Here is a 23,357-nt window from a genome sequence, read left to right as displayed (position 1 = left end):
GCATTTCTTATATCCATGCTATTACTGTAAAAGAAATTCATGCCGACTACAGAAAGATCTAGGCAACAGTGAATGTTAACCCTCTGTAAGATGTGAACTTTGCTTATAGAATTTGTGATTCAGGAGCGATCCTTCTTTTCCAGTCTCACGCCCTTGAGGATTTTCACAACGCTGACAAAATAATAGCAATAATCATCCTCTTCTCCAGCAAAAAGAACCAAAATAATACGGAAGGAAGAGGTCAGCTGTGATCTTGCTTTCTCTCCTCTTTCCCCATGAAATGAATAATTCCTGTCTTAAGCAGCAGTGTCCTGGGCAGCCTCCGAAATGTCCCAAATGATCCTTGCCCCCTGGCATTCACCCGCTTGTACAATCCCCTCCCCTTGAATTCCAGCTGGACCCAGTAACTTGCTTTCAACACGCAGAATACAGAGGAAGTGACGGGATGTAAGTTACAGAAAGACTGTGGCTTCCGTCCCGGTGCTTCCTCGTTACCCCTTGGATGGCTCGCCCTGGGGGAAGCCAGCTGCCATGCTGTAACTCAGACCTGCGGAACGGCCCATGTGGCGAGGGACGGAGGCCAACAGCCTCGTGAGCGAGCGTGGAAGCAATTCCCCACCAGTCAGGCCTTCAGGTGAGACCACAGCCCTGGCCACAGGCATTAAAAAATGCTTGTTTTTTTAATGCCGATAAGTTTTGGGGTACATTGCTAACCATTAAAAGGTACTTAATACAGGGAGTAAAAAGCTGAAACATACTACTTAACCCTGAGATAACGTGACTCGACTCCCAGACTTTGAGACGATTAGTTTTTAATGCTTATTCCTCTTTAAACATAAGCATAATCTTATGCACTAATTCATCAAGATTTGCCAAGGTAAACCAGGCAACTGTGTACCATGTCACAGTGTGATCCTCACCTCTGAGAGCCTTTTATCCAAAATTTTACTCGTCACCATTGAAATGTGACAACTTATAGTTCCTACAGATGGTAGGAATGAAAGGCATTGCTCTACAATTCCACTAAGTGTCCAAAGTGTTACTTACATGCAATTTTCCTGATTCCCTTTTTGCCAGCGCACCACAGAGTAAAAGGTCAGACAGGTTTAAGTGAAGTACAACTCGGGTAGAGGGAGCATATCTCATCCATCCCTCTAGCCCCACCTAAGCGGAGCGCGTTAGAGCAGGTGTGTCTGGTAACCACAACCACCTCGACGCAAAACTGGACACAACGCACCAATCCGCAGCTGCATCAGGTAGAAGGCATTTCTTATTAACAGCTGTGATTACCGGATGTGAATTCCCCAGGCAGGTGGTGTCAACCCCCAGTGGTGTGTGGACGGTGGAGGGACAGCCGCCCCAGAGCATGACTCTCCTCAACATCAGAAGACAGACACTCACGCTCAGTGGTAGCAGCCCAGCTAAGCTGTCATGCTGGGAAAAGGCATCGCACAGCCTCAGGATGCTACGTCAGCTTCACCAGCATCCGCCTTCACCTCTAGGCTCAGATCAACCGAGTGAAGGGAGAAATGCAAAGCCTGGGCGAAGACACAGGCTGAATGGGAGACGCTGCCCAGCCAGCCAGAGTCAGGGCTGGACCAGCCCACGCTGGGAATCTCAGGGGGAGCTGGATTTTCTAATTCCACATCTGTGAACCAGCAGCCTCCGAGGTCTGAATCGGGATGAGAGTTCTCCAAGGCTCAGATTTACAGGGAGACGGGGCAGAATCAGAAAGGCCGATGCGCGGTGGAGGGGAGACGCTGAAGGTCTGCAATCAGCCCTCCTGCCAGGCGCAGCCCCTGCCCACCTCATGCTGACTTACAAGCCACGTACACAGCCCCTGAGTCTCTGAGGGTCCTACCAGCTGAGGGGTTACAGGCTGTGCGTATATTCTGACGTCTGTCTGGAGAGAATACATAAAAGCAAAGAAGAACATGGTTTTGAGATACAATCAGTGGAGACTAAAGGCACACAGAGTTCTGCAGAAGGAGAACCTGCCACACGGGCGCGGGATGGAAGAGGGGACACACCGGCGAGAGCGCCGCAGGCCTCCGGAACCCGAGCGACGTTCCTCCAAAATTCAGGGCAGGTAAGAGCAGTCAGCTGGCGACACTCATCTGTTAGTGTCACACACCAGACAACAGGCAATTAATTAACACACAGGTACTAAATCCCAGTATTTCCTGAATTCCCCCTCTTTGAACACTCGGCTAGTAATAGGTGGGAAATTTTCAAATCTCTATCTTGGTTCTTTGAGTGCAGTGGAGACAGGGGGATATTTCACTTTCATCAGATCTCTCTGCATCTTTTCCATGATCCCAGACAAGAAAAATTCAGAAACTGCTCAGTCCTCTAAACCGTCTGCTGCGATTCTGACGGTCGCGAGCATTTTACCAGGACACGGTCTCAGACGGGGTCAGTTCGTCAGACACCAGAGCATCTCGGGACACGCGGCCTGCCCTCCCGTCCCGGGACGCCTTCGGACTCCGCGTGTAGAGACAGGAAGTTCTTGCCTCTCAAGAGGGAAGCCTTGTCGGATGAGGGACAAAGGCTCACCTTGTGCCAGAGCCTTCGCAGAAGCAGGCCTCACAGTCTCCTGTGCCCCCGGCCTTGGGAGCCACGGGAAAGGGGCCCGAGGGGGTCCAGCCCCGGACAGCCCTCCTCCCGCCCTCCCCACCTCCTTCCACCTCCCCGTCAGACACACGCTTACTATCAGGACAGTCCCGTGGGACCTGGGCCCCTCCGTGGCCCCCACCCTGTGCTCAGCCTCCCTCCTCTGCACACACACACGTCTAGGGCCCCAGGCAGTTGGCCTGAGAGCTGGGCTCTGCGCTGGGAAAGGCCTTGGGGAGCACTGCTCCCCGGGGCCGGAGCCTCGTCCCCCTTTGCCAACCCCGGCAGGCAGCGCACGGAGCCCACGGCCTGTTGTGCCCTGGCCGCCTGGTCACCCGCCAGGGACCCTCCTGGAGGGGGCTCCTTGAGTCCCCGGCCGACCCCAGCTCTGCAGCACCTGCAGGTATGCTGGGCGGGGTGCGCGCTGGCCGAGGGCACACACAGGGTGAGCAGGCTGCAGCCAGGCTTCCGAGGTGGGCACCGTTTCCTCCCCATTTGCACTAAAAATAGCCTTGATTTGTCACTGGTTCTAATGTGCTTGTTCACAAAGGTTGCCATCCGATAAACAAAAAAGAGCCTGAGGACTCCCGCCCTTGGCGACGTGCGCTGGGAACACTCCTCTCCGCAGAGTGTCCGCAGGCACTGAGGGGAGGTGCTGTCTTGGGGGAAAGAGTTCTTCTTTCTGATAAAGAAAATGGGTACCAGTGCTCTCACATCCCTGCAGAGTCCAAAAACAGGAAGTGTCGAGAGCTCCTCACCAAGACACTCTTTTATAGTCATCCGTGGCAATAAACAGATTATTTTTAAAAGGAAAGCAACGTAATGCGTTCAGGAAGTTAACTCTGCGAAAGAGGAAAGCTCTTATTTGAAGATTTGTTGCCTCTGATTAAGGACAACAGTGCTTTGAACACACAGGCGGGTGGGCCCTCAGCGGGAACCCTGCCGGGCCGGGCAGCGGGCAGCAGGTAGCAAGGGGAACACTGCGTTTCCGTCCAGTCCCGGGGAGGGAGGGAGATGGCCAGCTGTCAGCGCCTTGGGTCTGAGGGGACAGCTGGCTGCGAAGCCCGCCGGACACAGAACAACGGGCTGATGCCTCTGCAGGGGGGCGGCTGAGTTGAGCATCTGGGAATTAGGAAGCACAGAACAGGAAATCTAGGGAGGCGCTCACGACTTATTTGCAGACAGAGCTCCTACTTGAGAGAAGTGGGAAGTGAACCAGAAATAAACACCATGATCCCAAAGCAAACTGTTTCAACTCGTATTTCTACAACATATTTCTGACACTAACACAGATACATGGACAGTATCTGCTGCAACAATGAAGTCAGGCCCTGAGGTTCCAGAGGTCCTCCTCCCGCTTCCAGGGCCCTCGGCCTGGGCTCTGCGCTGGCCCGCCCAGCTCGCAGACAGACAAGCGCCCGGTCGGTGTCAGCACCCACCTCCTCATTTGAAAAGGACTCAGGAGGAAGCAGAGAGCCCCGGGCAGGCCTGTGGAACCTTGCCCCTCACTTGTTCCCGGGGGAGGGGAGGGGACCCGCACCCCCACCCCAACCCCGGCACCTTCGATCCCTCCCAGCCCTGCTCCCAAGTCGCCCTGTGGTTCCCCTCAGTTCATAAGCCGCCTGTGTCACCCGGTCCTGGTTTCAGCCCTTCTGGGTGGTTCCCTCCGCGGGTGTGAACAATGACCGGGTCCCTTCCTCCCTGGTGAGTTAAGAACGTGACGGACTCACCGCCATGACAGATGAAGATCTAAGGAACTTTCTTCTCTTTTCAATCATATTTTCTGTGTCTTTTTCCTTCGTACTAGAAGAATTCGTCAGCATTTCCCCACTATTTCTGGGTTTTTTTTTCAGCAAATATGTTTTTGTTTTTGGTTTTTTTTGTGGTACGTGGGCCTCTCACTGTTGCGGCCTCTCCCATTGCGGAGCACAGGCTCCGGACGCGCAGGCTCAGCGGCCATGGCTCACGGGCCCAGCCGCTCCGTGGCATGTGGGATCTTCCCGGACCGGGGCACGAACCCGTGTCCCCTGCATCGGCAGGCGGACTCTCAACCACTGCGCCACCAGGGAAGCCCAGCAAATATGTTTTAAGTCTAAAAGAATGCTTTCTTCTCCCTCGATTACTCCTTCTTCATCCCATCCCGTTTAGTCATGGCTTTAGTGCCGTATGTTCTCAGATCTCTCGGGTTTTAAGGTCTCATCTGTTCCCCGAGCTCTCTTTGCTTCTCTGAGGTCACTGTCTTGTTTTCTCTCCAGGTAAGGACAGAAAGCCGAGTGCAGACTGGCTTTGCCTCGATACAGGAATTTACTGCTCACAGATGACAGCTCCAGGGTGGACCAGCTTCAGACCATCCTTATCCATCTCTTCTCTCCTGAAGTTCTGAAACAGCCCTTCCCTGGTCTCCCCTATAAAACGGGGCAGATTAGTCTCCTGAAGTGAATTCCATCCCTGCCCTTTTGCTCCTGAAATCCTCAGTGGCTCCGCATCTGCCTCACACTTTCTAATCCCTCGTTCTCATTTACAGTCATGAAGGTAAGATCTCACCCACCCCGAGCAGGCAGAGGCCCCAGATGTTCCTGCTTTCTTCCGCGCAGCCCCTCCGGGGGCGCCCCCGTGCCACGCCCACCGGGAGCAGACTCTGTGGACCCCCGCCTGATAACACGTTTGAACTTCTGGTGTGAACACCACTGAGAGTCTACACGCTCACTCCCAGTCAGGTTCAAACTCCGGCAGTTCACACCTTTGCATGTTACCTGCACCACCGAGCACGGTCATGGCTGATCATCACGAATGAACTATTTTTCCCGTTGCCTCCACGCTTTGACCGATCACTTACTATCGGGGGAAGACTCTCCTGTCGCAAATGGACTCAATGCTACCAAACGTAGGGGAATTTCCATGTAGCTGTTTGCCTATTTTGAAAATGTATAAAGACAGAACTTCTGGAAATCTCAACAACTCCCCCAGGGAGCTGGGTCAGTGCTGGCTCCCCTCCCCGGAGACCCAACTCGGCTGGACTTTACACACAGGAGGTGGGACCTCCTGGTACTGAGAAATGGGGACCAGCAAGAGGCACACACAGGAGGAGGTACGAGATCTCACCGTAGAGAATTTAAAAATAATAATAAACCTGTCCACATCAAGTTCATCTACCAACCTTAAGTAGGTATTGGTGCTACTTAATTTTTGCCACTTAAAAAATTGAGGGAGGATATTGTCGGACTAAATTATATGATGACTACGATTTGTCTCAAAATAATCTGGAGTGGGGGCAGGCAGAGAGGGTAGATGCATAAAGACTGGCTTTTCCTTGATAATTTTTATATAACTGTGGTGACACATCCATGGAGGTCTGTTCAACTCTTTTCTTCTATATGTGCTTGCAGGAAGGGATTTAACCTCTCAAGCAAATGACTGTGGTTGTACATTATTTGTAGAGGTTATGGCTTTTAAAAAGCTTCTAATACCAAAACCACTCCCAGAGCAGCATGGAATAAGCCACTTTTAAAGCCGGTGTGCTCAGACGTAGCTGGGACCCTGAGCAAATACAGAACTAACTTTCTACACTGAACCGCACTTGTGCGGTGTCCCCCTGGCCAGCCCAGCTCAGGGACACACGGCCGCCAGGCTCCGTAACGTCTCACCACAGTCTCCCACCGTGGGGGGCCACGTCCTCAGCCCCCTCCCCGTTTCACCTTACTTCCCTCCACTCGGCTGCTCTCAGGGCCTCAGATCCTCTCTGCTCCCTAGAAAGCCTGCTCCATTGTTCAGAGCATCTCCTCACCCCCCTGAATGTGCCATCAGCCTCCACCTGTGGGATCAAATCCGTCCACAGCTACAGTCTTCAAGACGCCCCAAAAGTCCACGGAACAAAGGAAGATGAATCCCAAACAAGTTAGCTCGAAGTCTTCTCCAAGTTTATTTTACTTAAAAGCAATTTGAATAAAGACACAAGTTTCTGCCTTCATTTCTTCTCTCCTTTGTTTCACATAAGAAATGTTGGTTCTCCTAAGACTGAAGGTGAGGATGATGCAGTAACATCTTTCCCAACAGGTAAGATCGTTTCTTCAGATATTCTCACACCTCACCCGATACGTGGGAATTACTGTGATTCATGACTCGTACCCAGGGGAGGGGTGGCTGTGAGGCAAGGTGAGAGACTGAGCTTCAAAGAGGCCAGGAGACCTGCATCAGACTCCAGCTGGGAAGCGGCCCCAAAGGCTCCAAGTGTGGTTTTTTCTTTTCTTTCCTTTTTCAATTGAAGTATAGTTCATTTACAATGTTGTGTTAGTTTCAGGTGTACAGTGAAGTGATTCGGTTATGTATACGCATATCAATTCTTTTCCCTTAAAGCTCATTGCAAAATATTGAGTATAGTTCGCTGTGCTATATAGTAGGTCCTTGCTGGTTATCCATCATTCCAATTTCTGCATCTTCTGCTGCAGCCCCTGCCCACCTTGCTCACCATATTTAACACACAAGTACACAGGAAATATTCGGTGACTGCAAATGAATTTCTAAAGTGTGGTGACAGGGTTGAAAACTCTAGGAGCTGTACAGATTTAGATGTGTATCCCAGAAGTGAATTTATTATTTACTAGAATAAATTTTGGATCACTTCCATTAGTACATAAAACCATAATTTTTTTAACCACAAATATTAATTCTATAGGATTTAGTTCACATCGCAAAACCTGGCTTGACCAACTAGCAGCACAAATACCTAAGAAAATAGTAAGTCTTGAGAATAAAACTGCAAACAAAAAAACAAGTAAGTGGGAGATGTTGCTTTTTAAGTCCCAACACAGCAAAAAAGTAGTACAGTCTACCCTCCATATCCACGGATTCTGCATCCTTGGATTCAACCCACCGTGGATTAAAAATACTTGAAAAAAAATTACAGAAAATTCCAAAAAACAAAACTTGAATTTGCAGAGTGTTGGCAAGTACTTACATAGCATTTACATTGTACTTACGACTATTTACAGAGCACTCACACTGTATTAAGTACTATAGGCAATCTAGAGATGATTTACAGTATTATGGCAGAGGGTGCACGTAGGTTACTTGCAAATCTTACACCATTTCAGATAACGGACTTGAGCATCCACCAATTCTGGTATCCGCGAGGGCTGTGGAACGATCTCCGGCGGATACTGAGAGATGGCTACACATATTTTCACTTAGATTTGCCATTTAAGACAATGCAAATTAAGAAAAGCTGAGAAAACATGCAGGACATAGTCAAAAACAGGACATAAATGTAAAAGGAGACATTCTGCAACCAGCAACACAGGTCAAGTCTCAGCCAGATGTTAAGTCAGAAGTGCTCCCGCCTCACGGCCGTTCTCGTCTTTTATTCTGGGAGGCCTGCCTGTGGGCCGCCTGAGCAGATCCAGAATCAGAGGAGTGTGCTCTCTTCCCCATCAGTCCCTTGTCTCCTCTGTCTCTTCTCCGTTTCTGCTCTAAGTAAGTCTTTGTTCCGCAGTTAAGACCAAAGACAGGAGGGGAGTCAAAGAAAAGAGCCAGAAGGAAAACGGGAGTGAACGTTAGAGCAGGAGCAAAAGAATCCTTTCCACGAAATATCACCCAGATCCGGAAAAACTCGAAGACGTATAAGCAAGACTCCACAGCTTAGCACACCGCACTCTGAAGAATCATCCGAGGACCAGAAATAGACAACACACCCCAAGGCAGAAAGAATCAGTGGGCCGCACGGTGGGCTTGACTTCTACCATCCCTAATACAAATGACCCTCATCACCCCAGCAAGATGAGGCAAACCCGACGGCCTGGGAGGCAACAGTACACACGGAATCCCTGCCCCGCCGGAAGCCAAGCCCCAGTTCCAAGCTCTGTCTGGACGCAGAGGACAAGTCCCCCACCAGCAAGCCCGCTCGGCACCCTCACCCGGCAGGACCGCCCTCGGGTCTTCTCTCGCGCCTGCCTCCTGGTGCTGGCCTGGACCCAGGAAGGCTGAGCCTTCTTTCTGCTGGCTGCACCTGGGACTCTGGGCATCGAAGGAGAGACCGTGCCTGGGTGGCTCCCAGCCTCAGTCCCCTCCTCGAGAGATCCCAGGTCCCAGAACTGCGCTTCTGCTTAGTTTCTGCTCCAGATTTGCTCCTGGGGGCCTCTCTCTCAGAGACAAACGTTCCATCTTGACGCCCAGGAGCTGGGGCTGGGGCCCTGACACCCCAACACATCCCCCAGGATGCTAATCCCGCCGACCCCCCAGGGCCCCTGGCTAGCGGCCCTGGGAGGGAGCCCTGTACGCAATTCCCTCTGCATGTCTCTCAGCCCCCACCAGGCCCTTCTCTCTCAGGACGGGGGCTTAGGGTTAAATCTTATGATGATAAATAAGAATATAAAAGAAAAATGGCCTACACGATATACTGTTTACTGTGAAATTCTGCTCATCCTTAAGGAGAGTTCTGAGGGTTTTCAGATGCTGCTTTTACATTTAACCTGTGGGCAATTTACCCAAGGAATACGTTTCAAAATAAACTTCCACTGAATAATTATAGGCAATAAAAGGTACCAGCTTCTCCTTTTCCTTCATTAATGAATTGGGGAACATAAAAGCTCAATTAAAATTAAAGGCACAGGGACTTACCTGGTGGCTCAGTGGTTAAGAATCCTCCTGCCAGTGCAGCGGACACGGGTTCGAGCCCCGGTCCGGGAAGATCCCACGTGCCGCGGAGCAACTAAGCCCATGCACCACAACTACTGAGCCTGTACTCTAGAGCCTGCGAGCCACAACTACTGAGCCCGCATGCCACAACTACTGAAGCCTGCGTGCCTAGAGCCCGTGCTCTGCAACGAGAGAAGCCCGTGCACTGCAACGAAGAGTAGTTCCTGCTTGCCGCAACTACAGAAAGTCCACGCACAGCAATGAAGACCCAACACAGCCAAAAATAAATAAAATAAAATTATAAAAAAATATTTAAAATAATAAATAAAGGCACATGCACCACTTAGCTCTTCCTTCAGTCCCTTTACTTTAATAAAGCACTGGTGTTGAAAGGCCACTGTAAGACAATGAATATTAGTGCTCGGGGCTGACACCCAGCTCACACCGTCAAAGCAGGGCACGTCCGCTCACCTCGCTCCATCGGAGCCCAGAGCTCCCGCAGCCCGCAAGGTGCTGGCCCTGTACAGGTCAGGCTGGGAGAGTGGGGACGAGGCGCGGAGGGCGAGCTCCAGAGGGGGTGGAGGCTCTGAGGCTCCCCCAGAGTCTGCTGAGAAAAATACAGTGACACAAAGGAGACAGGGGTTGTTTCATACCTAGAACAAGATGATTCATCAGACACTCTGAAACGAAACTGGAAACCAAAAATAAGCCTCCAACCCCCACCCAGTAAAACCACTGCCTTGTCTGTCTGTCCTCAGGATGTGCTTTGACCTCCCACTTGAAGGAAAAACACAGCCGTGCTTCCATGGCGTCCTAAGACTTGCATTCCCTTCTGTAACTGATGTTCCTTGTAAGACCTTTAGTCATTCGAGTCCTAACTTTTATCATCATGTTCTTTACAGCCACATCACTCTATTTAAAAAGTGAAAAAATAAATGAAAAAATTAAATGAGGGATGATGGGAAGGAAGGTCAGGCAGCAGGTGGACATGTGGTCCAGTCGCTGGTCTGGTGAAGCCAGCCCTGAGGTCACTGAGCTGCATTCCTGTCGGAAGGGACTCCCGCCTCACCCCAAGGCCAGTGTCACCCACAGGGCAGGAGCTCCCAGGAGGGCCTCTGTCAGCACCCTGGCCACAGAGGCAAAGCTGAACACAGAAGCCAATGCATCCTCAATCGCAGTTAACACAGGGTCTCTGTATAGGCACACTACTGCACATCGCAGACGTCTAGGGTCTCCGCATAGACACACTACTGCAGATCGCAGACGTCTAGAGCCTCAGAAGGTTTTAATTTAGAAATGATACGCACTTGTGTTCTCTTAATTAGGAGAAAACATTGAAAAGGCAAGAAAGGACACAATATTCTCCAAATCCAGCAACAAGTAAATAGCAACAAAACGTCTGCCTCTCGGAGTCCATTACAATCTACAGGCCACATTCCCTCCGTCCCAGAGACCAGAAATATTTCAACTGGTCCCAGTGTGGACAATTAGTTTTGAAGTTTTAAAGTAATTACCTAATTACTTATGTGGTCACGTAATGTCAAGTTTCATTTGCAATAAATCAGTGATTTGTCGAAGGATGATCCAGGACTAAAACAGTTCCCGCCATTAATCAATAAAGGTCCCTTTTCCCGGCAGTGCGTCCCTGTCAGGAAAATCACTATATACACAGAAATGCCCCCAGAGCATCTCGGATTAAGAAGCACAGAGGGAGAATGTATCCAGAGCCTTGAACCCTGAGGGGTGGAAACCCACGGCTTAGACAGCGGAGCCAGTCCCCACACCAGCCACAGACTGAGCCAGAGAGGGGTCTGGGGAGCGTCGGCCACCACCTGGCCTCTCGGGGTCAGACCCAGACGGGCCGCAGGCATCCAGCGACACAGTGTCCCCTCTGCTCCCCGCGAGCTTCTGCTGCATCGAGACCCAGAGCCCACTGGGGTTCACAGCAAAGGGTTCCAGAGCCCGAACCCCACCTTGCACCATCAGTCCCACACGTCCGGCAACAAACTAGGGGGACGAGTGAGTCTATTAGGAGGTCTTGTCATCCAGCTGTGTAGACACCGAGGGCCAGGTAACCCTCCCAGGCAGAGCTGGGGTCTCGCGGCTGCCTGCCCCAGAGGGCCCAGGGACCCCACAAGCCCTCAGCAGCTTCACCTCTCAGCATGAACGTTTATCAAACACTTTCCCCCAAACAGCTCGATTTGTTTCCCAAAAAGGATGCTGGGGGCGGGGAGATGTTGGTGCTGGGCAGCAGCCTCCGGCCCGCCAGGGCCTCCTGCTTAGCCCCTTGCAGCAGGCAGCAGTGTGAAGATGCTCACAGAGGCTTTAAGCACTGGCACAAATGCATGGGCGCGAGGACGGAGGGACTCTGAGGGCTGCGGGGACGATGATGCCCTGGTCACTTCCATCACTGTGCTCCCGCCCCTCCTGCCTCAGCTACTGGATCCAGAGTGGAAAGACCCTCAGCCTCTGCCCTCCTCTCTACCTTCGGGTCATTCAGGATAAACCCCGCCCAGCACACACCACGCCCTGCAGCCTGTCCTCTGCCTGCAGACTCAGGCGCACCCACAGCCCTTTGTGCCCCAGCCTGTGTGCCCTCCTTTCTGCCTCCGCTGGCCCAGCCTGTTTCTCCTGTGGAACTCGCCACTTCTTCCAGGAAGCCTGCCTTGACTGCCCTAGATTACACGTCTTTCATCTGCCTTTCCACAGCATCTGTGGCAACGCTTTCAGTCCAGCTGAGGGCCCTGTGTTCATCTTTGCGTCTCTGCGGTGGGTGCTCATTCGTCTTTGTGGGGCTCCTTCATCAGTGGTGGCAGAGTCAGGCCCCAGGACAAGCCGGGAAGGACCGAGTCCAGTGCGAGATGCAGCTGCAGGTCACGGTTACAGCAGCCCTTCCCCGTGCTGTTGGAACAACCCACGTGGAAGAGAGGAAATGGGCCAAGTCTCTGGCCACCTGCACTTCTGCCCACAACTGCTCGAGGCCAGAGAAACGGAAGCGCAGCTTCGTGGTCCTCCCCTCCCCCCTCCCGCTTCCACCACCTCTGACAACGTGATAGCCCCTAATCACAACAGCTCTGCGTGCTTAACGCCTACTGTATGCAGAGCAGAGGTGACCGCTGGCCCTGCCTGACCTCACCTGACCTTGACCTCGGGCTGAGAGGCAGGCACCCGCTTCAGGCCCAACGTTCAGACGGGGAACGTGAAGCTGTGAACCGCGCTGGACAGTTACATACTCATGTGCTTGACGGTACAAACCACTATTATGGAGGGTAAATTGGTGCTGTTGAAATACTCATTCCTGAAAGAGTGGCAGCAGCCCCTTCCCGTCCTGGGGCATCCCTCCAGGGGCTTGGGAGTCAGGGCCAGACCCGCAGAGGCAGTGGAATTTCCTGCCACTAAAACTGAAGAAAAACAGGTGGTTTCGAGGAAGAAGAGTTTGCTAAGAAATTTTACAGAACTGCTGGTGTCCATCTGATGCCGTCGTATTTGTTTCTCCATGAAGACAGCTCACCGCATTATTTGGATTGCATGTCTCCAATCATCTATATTTGCCCAGATGGAGCTTGTTAGACTTTGATTTTCTGTGCTGAACAGCAAACACAGAATGTTCAAACAAATTAAATTTGGGAATGTTTAAAGAAGGCCCAGCATCGTCTCTGAGCAAGCGGCAGTGGCTCGCGGACACCGCCCTGTGTGAGACGCTATCAGGGTTTGTCAGACAGTGAGCACAGCCGCAAGTAACCGTGTTCCCCAGAACTGCTCTCGCACTGCGTGTGTGCTCACGACCAAGGCTCCGGCCTGCACTGGGAGGGTTCCGTTGACCGGAGGGGTTCATCACCAGTCCGGACCTCCCAGCTTGGGAAGAGCTGGGCAAGCAGAGTAGCTCTGCTTCCCGGTCGGGTGGGACTGGAATTTGATGGCAGGGAGACAGGGGAGAGGAGGGAGGGGGAAGGGGGGGAGGTGGGGGGGGGGATTCGAGCAGGGGCCGCTGGGCCTGGGCTTGGGTGGGAAGGCTGTGCGTTGGGGGCGGGAAGGCCCGGGCAGGGCGGGAGTGTCTGGAGGTAGAAGATGCAGCAGGATTTCTGGGTTTCCTGTGAGACGGGGGGTGTAGTCTTTCTCCTTCTCCACCTGCCCCCCAGAACCTTGGGCCTGTCTTCCCTGCTCCCCAAAAAAGCTGCGCGTTGGGACATCCGGGTCGATCTGAAAAGGAGCTGAGTCTGCGTCCGCACCTGGTGGACCCACTGCGCCACAGGGGCCCGGGGCCAGAGGGGGGAGGCTCTGCTCTCTCACCCGCAAGGTCCCCGCTAGGGGGTCATGTTCCCACACGCGAGCCACACCCCTGCGGAGGGCAGGACTCCCGGAGAGGCCAGCGATGAGGACCCCGCGGCCCAGGTCAGCACTTGGGTAGCCTCGCCACGTCCACTCATGGAAACTCAGGAAACGGCAGAAGCAATTCATCACCACTGATAAATTTCTAGGGAAGAAAGACAGCTAACCAAGGGCACACAGTGACGTGACACCTGGGCAGGGGAAGGTGTGGGTGAGGCTGGCCGAGTGGAGCCGGGGTGACAGAGGAGAACACAGGTGTGTGCGGAGCTGAGCAAACGCCCAGGTCAGCTGCCCGACGCGATCCTGAATGCAAGGAGAGCTTGGGGACAGCTTTATACCCACCAACATACTCACATATAAGCACCTCACCTGTAAAATGGGATAGTAACTGTGCAGGGGAGGCCCCAAGAATTACGAAGAGTAAATGAATTATTAGGTGGGATGCACTTGGCAAACTTTTAATCGGGGAGTGAGAATTTTAGATCCCTAAGCAACGAGGACCTATTGCATAGCACAGGGAATTATACCTGATATCTTGTAATAACCTATACTGGAATATAATCTGCAAAAAACCCAAATCACTATGCTGTACCCCCAGATCTAAGAGAATATTCTAAATCAACTATCCATCAATAAAAATAAGAACCTTGGATTCTACCCCAACTTCACTTTCCAGATTTAAAACCTAAGGTCCAAAGAGTTTGACTGGCTGTGTTAACATCACGGAGTCGGTGAATTAGGGAGAGACCCGGGGTGAGAACATATTTGTCATGGCAGCTATGGGAGCAAGGTCGGAGCTGAAAGGTGGAGAGGAAATGGACCAGCGCAGGGATCAGGGAGTGGGAGCCACAGGTCAGCCCCATGCATACGTGCACACACCTGCACACCCACGCACACCAGAGCCCCAGGAAGTCATGACCATCAGGAAAACCTCGGCGTAACCCCCAGTAAGCAGATAAGGGCTCATGGTGCAAAGGGAACCCCTTCAAGGTGGAGGCCAAAGACAAAGGAAGACCCCCAAATCCATGGGGTGTACAGACAGAGTGCGACTCCAGGGACACAGGAAGGAATAAACCCCAGGCCGTCCACCTGCCCCAGCACACGCTGTGCCCTGACGGCAGCCGTCCCTCCAGCAGATCCCAACCGCTGCCCCCAAGACCCCGACTCATGGCGCGCCCGCCTCTCCTGGCCCGGAACCTTCCCTTCTCCTCATCTGCACCGTCCCCCCTGCTCAGAAAAGCTCACTCATCGGGGAGCAGAGCCCGGGCTCGGGAAACAAGGAGCGCGTTTGCCAGCACGTGGAGGGCAGACGCAGCCCAGAGGTGCGTGTACCTCCGTCCGTGACGCCACGGGGTGCTGTCCCTTCCCATCACCATCTCAGGCCGCCTTTCCCCAGTAGTCGCCGGGCTCAGCTCCTTCTGGGGAGAAAGGGTCCCTTTGCCCACGGGGCTCGGGCAGCATCTGTTTCTGCAAGACGCAGCTGCCTAACGGGCCTGCTTTTCACCTTGGCCGTTTCTGTCAAATGACCACATTTCCTGAGAAAGGGCCTCTGCCTGGCCGTCCTCTGAATGGAAGTGAAGCACTTCAGCTGAGTAGAGATACCTTTCCCTTTCTTCAGTCCAAACAACTGCAACCACTTAAACGGAACCAGGCTCCACCCAAAGGCAGCCCCTAAAGCCACCTTCCTCTCGGCTCCGTGCAAGACCAGCCGGGACCAGTGCCGGCCCCCGACCTCACTCTGGGTACTCGAGGCTGCTGCCCTAAAAACCTCATGCCATAAACCACCGGTTTCCCAACCCCAGGTCCCTCACGCTTCTGTATGAATTTACACTGTTTCTTCTACTGTAGAAGGACTGGTTCCCCTTCTGCAAGCAGAATTCATGTCCGAATTCACAGGAAGAGACACTCAAACCTGGGCACCTGGGATTGAGAGCAGAGATGGTGACAATTTCAAGGAAACCTCTGACGCAGACCTCTGAGCGCCCCGCCACGGGTATGTGTGCGTGTGTCCCCCCAGTCTGACGAAAAGAGCAAAAATACAGGCACCATGTGAAAAACAGTAACCATCTCCTTGGATGAGCGAGTAAAGGATGCCGAGGGGAGGAGGTCGGGTTTGAGCCGCGCCAGTCCCACCACTTAGGTCCCAGAGTGCTCCTCCCGGGTCAGAACGTTCCTGCTGCCGCCGCAGCCCTGGACCAGCTGGGCGGACCCCACAGGACAGGGGTGGGCAGTAGATGCAACCATTTCAGCTGCTATAGCCGCCTCATGCGTTTATTGTTTCCAGATCCTCGGATGCTAACAGGCATTAGACAATATCCAACAACCATTTTTTTAAAGTGAAGTATAGCTGATTTACAGTATCACATGAGTTTCAGATCTACAGCAAAGTGATTCATTTATACACACATATATCCATTCTTTTTCAGATTCTTTTCCTTTATAGGTATTACAAAATACTGAATAGAGTTCCCTGTGCTGTACAGTAGGTCCGTGTTCTTTATCTATTTTATATACAGTCATGTGTATATGTTAATCCCAGACTCCTAATTTATCCCTCCCCCCTTTACCCTCTGGTAACCATAAATTTGTTTTCTACGTCTGTCTCTTTCTGTTTTGTAAATAAGTTCATTTAAATAAGTGCCCCCCACACAGTCCCGATGCAAATATTTGGCACCTCTGAACAAAACTGTCCACCTGTAACTCAGGAAGCCGGCACCTGCCGGGCCTTCACTGCCCGGGGCTGAGCCCAGATCCCGGGGCAGTTTGCTGGGAGGGCGCCCCACACTGCAGAAGGAGGCCGTGAACGGTGAAGCCACCCGCCAGGTTGGTATTCTCCCTCCAAGTTGACTGACAGGAAGTTGGAGTGGGACCACCAGCATCTCCGAGGTCCCCAATCTTGCTGGCGCAGCCAGGGGTCCTGACCACATCCCTTCCCACGAGGGCCCCAGGAGGTGGCCTGTCCAGGGAAAGCCCATGGTGGGAGTGGAGGGGGGAAGATAAAGGCGAGAAGCTGTACATCCCTGACCCCCAGATGCAACAGTCCCGGTCAGGACCCCCCTGCCCTTGGTCACCTCCCAGCTCCACACCCGTCGTTAGCTCCACTGTTGGAGCCGCAGAGGCCTCTGTCCGAGGCTCTCACACAAATGTGTTCGATGTATCCAGAGCAACTAATCAAACCTGCTCTGGGACACAGAACGGTCCAGCGTGACACCTGCCCGACCAACGTCCCCAGACACCTCTGCTCTGGGCCGGCCGCTCAGACGCCTCCCTCTCCCCGTGGCCCGCTGCACTCATCGCTCCCACGTTGCACCCCCATCCCCAGTCCTCCAGGGCGCAGGGCTCTCAGCCAGTGTCCCCTCTGGACGCCTTCAGCCCTGCAGGGCCCAGCGAGGCCTGACCCTCTCCGTGAGGCTTTCCTAACCACGGCACGCACCGGACTCCGGAGTCTGTCTGCACCCTCCATTCACACCACCATGTGCGTGACACACAAGGGATGGAACAGTTTCTAAGGACCCCTATCTAAACAGCTTATCCTCAAAAGGACCGAAGGCACATTCCAAAGAACCGTGCTCAGTACATTTCAGGCATTTACTCAGGTAATTACTTACTTATCCACAGACTAGAAAAGAAGAAGCACAGTAGGCTGGAAGGAGGCTACCCAGGCCACAGGCCGCGGCAGCATTCTCGATGCTCAGTGAAGCACTGTCCATCGATTAAAATCATCCCCTTTATCTGGGATCAGTAACGGGACAGGGTATCCCGTGCTGGGGGAAAACAACTACAAATTAGCAAAGATGCAATTAAATCGGACAACATTCTAGAGGGGTAACAGAGAGATGGGAGTGAGGGTCCTTGAGACAAAGTCCCACAGACCAGGCCCAGGACAAGGATCCCACCTCCCAGCTGACCGTCACCCTCCCAGCAGCACCTGCTGCCTTAGGGAAGGAAGTATAGGGAGGAAAAGGAGGAACGTAGAATAAAATCAGGAGAAAAAGACAAAGGAAAGATGGAGAGAAGAAGTACGCGAGAAACAGAAAAGAAAACACCGCTCTCCCACTGGCTAGTACTGAGGCTTCAGATAAACTGAAATCATCCCTCACTGTAAAGAAACCACAGGGATGTCCCCCGTAGGCACGCAGCCCTGTGAGCAGAACCCGTGCAGAGACACACGGGACAAGATGAACTTCAGCAAACTCAAGAACGAGATTAAGTAACAGGAGAAAGAGCACCTGCTCTGCAGAAAGGGGCGCTTCTGCGAGCCCAAACTGAAAGGCAAACAGAAATAAAAGAGAACGAGATGGGACCCAAATGAAGACAAAAATGAGAAAAGTGAATGTTTAAAAAATCATACTCGAAGTCTGACATTAACGAAAATAAGGAGAGAGGGGGGAAAAAGGGTTACAAATGTCATGCATGACTTTGAAAAACTCACTACCTAAGTGACTGGCCAGTTGACTTCCACATAGGACTGGGGACCGTGTTGAAAAGAAAGCCCTGCACACTCCAAAGGGCTCTGTAGAAACGTAAGCCAAGGTACTTACTAACAGTGCCCCACAGAATCTGGAGAAGGCTTGGTGGAGGCAGGAGAGCATGACCCCTAATGAGAAATGACGTCAGTTATGGCCGGGGAACCAAGCAGCCTTCCTCTCCAGGCATCGAGGCTCTTACTCATCCATGTGTCAGAGAGCAAACCTCCAAGAGAAGTTTGTAAACATTCAGGCAGGTTCGTCACCCGAAAAGGGGGCGAGGACATAGCTCCGCTTCCTTGGGGCGAGGGTAAGTCAGAACCACTTTTAGTAACTGACTTAATCGAGCGCCTTGGGGCCATTTACTTAATATAGGGTCTGCTATTTCCGTGGGTGGCAAGCTTTCCAAGCTTGGCCACCTGTTCTGCTGCAAGCCTGCCTGTCTTGAGCCAGCCACTGTCGTGCAGCCAAAAGGTGACAGGGCGGCACAGAGCCGCGGGCATTGGCCTCACGGCCACGTGCAGTGCTGTGGTCCCTCCGCTCACCTGGAAGGCTGCAAAGTGGTCTCCAAGAAAGGGATTCTTAACGGCATTGTTGATACTGTTTTTATGCGTTTTTTTCCTTGGAGACTCTGTTGATGTCATTTTGAAACTCTGACCTCCTTGCACCCTGGGTAGGTCCTGTCCGGAAGAAATTTAACACTGGGAGAACTACGTCCGAGGCCACACAGCTTGACCACAAAGCCACAAAGAGGATTCTCTGTTCCTCGTGTCCAGGCTGTTCTCCTTACGGTCCTAAATCAGAACCTCTCTCCCAATCTGTAGCCACGAGTAGCTGAAGTAGACTCAGATTATTCACACCATGTTCCCAGCAGTTCTGTAATGATGTCGTTCAAAAAGTCTACAGCGGCGAGGCGGCGTTGTTCTGTTTCCCCGTTAGTACAGCACGTCCACCAACTTCAAATCCCTGCCACAGACGCTCGATTTTTGTTCTGTGCCTTCCCAAGAGCGGCTGAATTGGGGTTAGCAATTTTGGGGGAAAGTAGCAAAATAAAGGCAATTCGTACAAAATAAACTCCACCCATCATGCTCTGGCTGACACACCTCTTAGTCAAAGGTTACTGGCCTGGTTTGCTGAGCGATGGGGCCGGAACCTCAGTTCACATGACCTTAGTTATAAGTGTCTCTCCGTCCTCCCTGCAAGGACATTCTTCCCTCACTTAATTATGAGTCTCACCATTCTGCTGAATGACAAAATCAAGAAATGTCTCTATTGTGCGTTACCTGGATTTGCTGTTCCTCGGAAATTTCTTTAACAAGGATCATCTTTAACTAGAAGGTAGAGAGCACCCTTGTGCCCATAACTCTCCCAGGGAGGCCCGTCCAAATGCTCTCCACTGCCCACATGTCGTTTATCTACCACGTGGAGACTAAAGGCTTGGGAAAGAATTCCACTGGGCAGATCAGAGCTACACAGAAACCACGTGTTTGTTTCCTGGTGAAGAGATCACCTGGGTCTCAGAAGAGCGGGAGAATTTCGTCTGCTTTTTTTTCCCGTGTCGCTAGGAATCACCCCTCTGTCCACCCATCGTCTTCCAGTACAGTGAAGTCAGCATCGTGGTGACTAGACTCGGTAACTGTTGCACTGTGCAGAGATTTCCAGTAACGTGGAAGAGATGAGGATGGAGTTCCTGATCAAATGAAAAGATCTTTGAAACTGCCAGTGCCAAGGCTGGCGGCGTGGGCCTCCACCTCCCATTATCTGCGATGTGTGTGGCCAGGGTAAATGGCAGGGGACACTGTTGGCTGCTGTCGCTGAGGCTGTAATTCCAGGCCCCAGGAAGGCGGGGCTGGCTTCTACCCACGGCTCTAAACATCACGCACAGACTGCAAGATCCAAGCGAGGTCTCGAGCCGACACCTACTCCTGAGCTGCAGAACCCGGCACCTACCACCCGCTGAACAGGTCCTCTGGGCGTCCAGCAGGCAACGCAGTTCCGGACATCCACACGGAACTCCTTCCCCACCCCCTCCCTGCTTGCACAGGACATGGTCCCAGCGACGGCACGTCCTCCACCCAGTGACGCAGGACAGAAAAGGGGAAGTGGTTTCTGTTCCCCACACTGACCCGTCTCTCCGCCCTATCTTTGTATCGCCAGCCTCGGCCCCCCGGCGGGTTCCCTGGGTTCCTGCAGCATCACCACCCCCGGCCCCGCCCGGGCCCTCCAGGTCCAGTTCCGTCTCAACCCATTCTGCATGGAGCATCTAGACCGACTCTAAAATGAGAACCTCAAATCCTCCAGGACCCTCGTCATCCTCAGGGAGGAGCCCAAACCCCTGAGATGGCGCCCGAGGCCCGACCTGCTCTCCCGCTCTGCCGGCCCGGCCTCACCCACCCCCTCCTCGGCTCGGCGCCGTCAGCCCGGACGCTGGCTCCGCCGTTCCGCTCTCAGGGGGCATCTCTGACCCACCCTCCGCGCTTCCAGAGCACTCTGGGCCACCCTGCCCGCACACAGCCGCGTCCTGCTCTGTCGCCCCCGGCCCGCAGGGCCCTGCGGGCCGGGGGGTACCTTACTTGCCCTCATGAGGACAGTCGCACCCCCAGACCCAGAGCCTGGGCCCGCGCTTCAGGGGTCCTCGCCTTCACGATCTCAGCACAACCCACGCCCCGAGGGGTCGGGGTCGTGACCAGCTCTGCTCAGGATCCAGGAACTGCTATTCCAAACTCCCAGCCGCACAGTCAAACCCCACGAAGGTGGGTGAGGGTGAGTGAGGTGACCTGGGAGACAGGCAGACAGACAGACGGTCACGGTCCACGGTGCGGGTGTGGACGGGCCGCACCGAGCTAGAGAAGGCGAGTCAAGCCCGCTCTCAGTGTGGACGCCCTTCCCACTGGTGCCACCTGCACGTTTTCTCGCTTCTCTTCACGTGCCGATGCACGATTTAAGAAGCACTGTGGGATCTGCAAAACTTGCGAGGGGCAGCTGAGGAAGATTTTACAATATTCAACAATTCACATCCTTCCTGAATGTGTACCTGTTCCCCTAAACATCCGTACACACGCATGAACGTGCTGCTGACTCTTTCACCTCCACTGTGTGGAACCAGAGGCTACTCTAAGGGAACCAGAGGCTCCTCTAAGAAACGGTAAAAATAGCGATATGAGTGACATCAATTTATGTGATGAAATACAACGTTCTGTAAAATTTTTTCTGGTAACAAAGTTATGAGACCTCATTACAAAGGTGGAGCAGGATATACAAAATTCTCAGTTTATATCTAAAGCTAAATACGCCTTAAAGAATTTTATGGATGATTTCAGTTGCTTTTGGCAGAATTAAAGTTTTCTAAAATTAAATGAATAAAAAGTTAAGTACGCTGACTCAGAAAAGGTTATGTAAGTTGACATTACTGCTCATAAAGCACAGTGTATGTGAAAAAGCTGATTACAACAGCATAATTAGTTAATTTTGCTGAATTTAAGGGAAGAAAAATAAAATGTATGGAATAACATATTTTGTACATTATGTATGCTTTAATTTTATTACTCATCCAACTGTCATTAGCCTGTCACCAACCAGAGATGAATATTTAAATTTAGTCATTATGGGTATTTTATTGATTTTCAATCATAGATAACGCATAGTTTTAAACTTATTTTTTGAAATTTTGGTGTTTGGCAACTCTATTTGTTGAGGTGGGAATAGATAACATGTCTTACTTACAACTTTTAAATGTTTTAAAATATGGGATAGGAGGGCCTCCACTTACACACTTCTGGGCCTGCTGTGAGAGTGGTCACTGATTGCACAGCCCACTAGTAGCCTGCCTGCTCAATAAATATTTCTGAAATGAAATGCATGTGTATATATGTCTACAGTTACACAGGCAAATTTAAGAGTTATGGGAATTGTTTAATACTGCAATAACATTTCTGAAAGGAATTAATGACTCTCTTTCTCTATCAAGATAAAAGATACCGTGAATTAACTCACATTAACACATCAAGCGGCTCAGGAAATCCCAGCTTTGAGGTGTGTTTCCCGTCAACAGCTGAAACACATGGTCGTCAGGAGAGAATGTCTGGACTCTGGTTCCATCACCTCATGAATTCACCTTTCCTCCAGCTTGGTCTTAGTGACCAATGGGATCAGTGTGTTATGTGTTTACGCAATTCTGCTCGCAATATCCATTTATTCAGGAAATCAGTATTAATTCCTGAAGCTGTGAAATAACCTCTGGAGAAGCAGTGGTGAACAGGGAGAGGCCGGCTTCACGGAGCTGGCCTTCTGGTGGGGGAGCAGTCACGGAACAAACGACGACATAGTTAACTGTGCATGTACGGCTGTCATGGGAACAGGTAACAGGAGGGCCTCATCCCAGGCCAGAGAGACAGGGGAGCCCCAGGGAAAATGAAAAGCAAAAGGTGAGTTAGGTATTATCCTGGCAAAGAAAAAAGGGAAGAGAACCACCCACACAAAGAATACGGAGTCCTGATCAAAACACAGCCAACCCCACGTGAACAGCCCCCGAGCTTGAGACAGCTTGGTGTACTCAACGCCCGTGAGAAGGGGCCTCCAGGGAGGACAGGGGCCCGCCTTCCTCTCCAGAACTTTAGGTTCTGTCCTGAGTGCAAGGGGCCACTAAGGGGCTTTAATTAGAATGTTTTTCTCCGGTTTTACACTCTGTGTGGTAACTGACTCTGATCCAGGAAGAGCTGGAAAAGAAGGGTAAGAGGTACCGGCACATCTGCAGGAAGCAGACGGGTGGGGCTGGGCCGGGGCGTGGTGAACAGCAGGCCCGTGGAGATCTCGTCGGCGGGAGCATCAGCTGGACTGGGGATGGACCAGATGACGGGCAGACAAAACCAAGAGGGCAAAGGTGACGGTCAGAAACCTGACAGGGTAGCTAGCTAGAGACACACCGTTTATACTCACATGGTATCTCCATTCTTATCTCCGTCCCAGACTTATCTACCAAGCTTCAGACAAACGTATCCACTCACTGCTGGAAACTGTAACTCCACGATCTCCCTGGAGACTCAAGTAACACGTCCAGACTGAACTCATCATTTTCCCCTGACTCAGCCAGGAACACAAACAGCTCCTCCATCTTTCCTTATCGTAGCAAGTGCCCTACCATTTGCTAATCACCTGGGATGGTTACTTTTATGTGTCAACTTGACTGGGTCAGAGGAAGCCCAGAATCTGGTCACACGTTATTCTAGGCACGTTTGTGGGGAAGTTTCTGCACGAGGTTAACATCTGAACCGGCAGACGGGGTGAAGCAGATGGCCCTCCCTAATGTGGGGAGGCCTCATC

General features: G+C 52.2%; 1 protein-coding gene across 3 annotated transcripts in view; it reads right to left on the bottom strand.

Moving 5' to 3' along the window:
• Positions 1 to 23,357, bottom strand: part of RPS6KA2 (ribosomal protein S6 kinase A2) — a 359,802-nt gene that overhangs the window by 207,012 nt on the left and 129,433 nt on the right. The gene's annotated exons all lie outside the window — the stretch shown is intronic.

The sequence above is a fragment of the Orcinus orca genome, chromosome 12 (genome assembly GCF_937001465.1).
Source record: "Orcinus orca chromosome 12, mOrcOrc1.1, whole genome shotgun sequence".
Taxonomy (NCBI): domain Eukaryota; kingdom Metazoa; phylum Chordata; class Mammalia; order Artiodactyla; family Delphinidae; genus Orcinus; species Orcinus orca.
This window is presented reverse-complemented; position numbering and strand designations above follow the sequence as displayed.